The 2,464-nt window shown below is 56.1% G+C and overlaps 1 long non-coding RNA gene across 1 annotated transcript; it reads left to right on the plus strand.

The window, feature by feature from the left end:
* The first annotated feature begins 725 nt into the window (after positions 1-725).
* On the plus strand, positions 726-1,962 carry LOC125929110 (uncharacterized). The gene is made up of 3 exons (XR_007459807.1): positions 726-811; positions 1,130-1,250; positions 1,836-1,962. It is a non-coding gene; the product is annotated as an uncharacterized LOC125929110 (long non-coding RNA).
* The last annotated feature ends 502 nt before the right edge of the window (positions 1,963-2,464 follow it).

The raw sequence follows: 2,464 nt of genomic DNA on the forward strand, positions 1-2,464 counted from the left end.
TAAATGGGGCACCTGAGTGGCTCAGTCGGTTGAGTGTCTGACTTCGGCTCAGGTCATACTCTCACGTTCGTGAGTTCGAGCCCCGTGTCGGGCTCTGTGCCGACAGCTCAGAGCCTGGAGCCTGCTTCGGATTCTGTATCTCTCTCCCTCTCCCCCTCCCCTGCTCATGCTCTGCCTCTCTCTGTCTCTCAAAAATAAATAAATGTTAAAAAAAATTTTTTTAAATAGTCCATAAATAAAATAAAATAAAATAGTCCATAACAAGAAAAAAAAAAGTTGGGAGATAAAAGGTGAAACAAGATGGGCAAGACGAGGATTATCACTCAAATCATAGGAGGTTTTCACACGCTTCTATTTTTGCATGTGTGTGAAGTTTTTCTATAATAAAAAAAGGAAGTAATAACACATCATGTATCTGGTTTGGGGGGGGGGGTGACAACAGTGGGGGATCCTGGGCGGAAGCGGGCCAGACGTGACTGCCAGAGTCCAGGCTAAAAGCCCTCAACATGGCCCAAACTGGATGCTGACAACACCAAGTGTTGACAGGACAGTGGAGGGACTAGAACTCTCTCATGCGCCGCTGCTGGGTGTGAAACAGTTTGCCACAGGCCTTCGGTCTCATGAAGTCGTGCGCTTCACACACAGCCCAGCAACCCCACTCCCGGACGTTTACCCGAGAGGAACGAACACATAACGTCTGCGCAAAGACAGATCTGTTGGCAAACGTTCGCGGCGGCTTCGCTGTGATCTCCAAACCGCTGGAAACACCCCAAACGTCCACCAGCAGGGGGGCACAGATGAACAAGCCGAGGTCCGTTCACCCCGCGGCCTGCCGGGCAGCAGTGAAGGAGGCAAATCTGACAATGTTTGGGGCCGAGAAGCGGCGGGCCCGGCGAAAGAGGCCACCCTGCGCGGTCCCAGGGGCACGAAGTTCTCCAGAAGGCTAGACTAAGCCGCAGCGATAGAAATCAGAGCAGTGATTGGGGCGGCGCAGAGAGAGGGCGGGGACACCTCTGGGACCTTCTGGATGCAAAGGGCGCAGACTCCGTGGCCTGCGGCCGCCGGGCCCACGCACCTGTCGAGGCGCGCAGGCGTGGGAACCTAGCGGCTGTAAACGGTCTCTCGCCAGGGAAGGTGATGCCAACCCCGGTGTGAAGGCGGCGGTGTGAGCAGTGGGATTCCGATTTCAGCTCTGAGGCAGAGTCCACAGGCCGTGCAGGCGCCCCTTGCAAGCCCCTGTTCGCCCCCAGGTAGGGGCGGGGCGGGGCGGGGCGGGGGAAGCCCAGACCTCCGTCCCCGCCGGGACGCGCTGGCTGGCGGGTCTAAAAGCTTCCCTGCAGCGGCCCAGGCGGTCGATAGCAGACACCCCGGCTCCCTCCGTCCCGCCTGCCGGGCAGCCCGGCCCCTTCCCGCCAGCCCAGCCCCCCGGGGGGGGGGGTGAAGGGGGTGGGGGCGGCCGGGGGGGGGGGTGAAGGGGGTGGGGGCGGCCGGGTGGAGCCCCGCGCCTGGCGCTCGTCCCCCTCCCGAACGCCCCTCCTTCTCCACCCCTGACACTTACCCTTGTCCCGGAGGCTGGAGGCGGGGGTGGGGTGGGGGGCACCAGCCATCCCCGCAGGGGGCTGCCGGGGGACGCCCCTGCCTGTGCCCACTTTTCCCCCCATTGAAGAGGCCCCGGGAGCCCAGATGGCTCCGTGAAAGGTAGGAGCTGTCTTCCCTCGCCCCGGGCCGAATAAATCTTTGACTTAGAGCCACGTCTTTGGGGCCATTCAGGCTTGGGTTCATTCATTCATTCATTCACCAAATATTTATTGCGCGTCTAATCCCCCCTGCCCTAGTGGAGTGGACATCCTAGACCGGCACGGGACAACGGATACGACGAAGCCACAGATAAGGGCACATGGGTAACTTAAAATTCCCCAGCATCCACGTTTTCAAAAGTGGAAAATAAATAGATGCAATTAATTGTAATCCTGTATTTTATTTAACCCCATCTAGGCAAACTATCACCCATCCAACATGCAAATCAATAGAAAAAAAAATGAGTAATGAGCTATTTTACATCCTTTTGTCCGTACTAAGTCTTAGAAATCCGGTACGTTTTCCCTTGGAGCAGCCCTCAATTCGGGCTGGTCGTTTTGAAGCACTCAGTAGGTACATGTAGCCGGTGGTGACTACGTGGGCTGGCACAGGCCAGGAGGATGGCAGGGGGCAGGAGCATGATCTGACTGTTAAGAAAGATCCCTTTGGCTGCTGTGTTAAAATAAATGGGGAAGAGGCCGTGACTTACCTTGAAATGCGCTAAGAAATGAGGCGCCCGGATAAAACAAGCTATTCATTAGCGCCAAAAAGAAACAAGCTATCAGGTGAAAAGACAGGGCAGAACCTTAAATGTATATTGCTAAGTGAAAGAAGCCAATCTGAAAAGCCTAGGTACCATGTGATTCCCACTCTATGACATTCTGGA

The sequence above is a fragment of the Panthera uncia genome, chromosome A2, assembly GCF_023721935.1.
Source record: "Panthera uncia isolate 11264 chromosome A2, Puncia_PCG_1.0, whole genome shotgun sequence".
Taxonomy (NCBI): domain Eukaryota; kingdom Metazoa; phylum Chordata; class Mammalia; order Carnivora; family Felidae; genus Panthera; species Panthera uncia.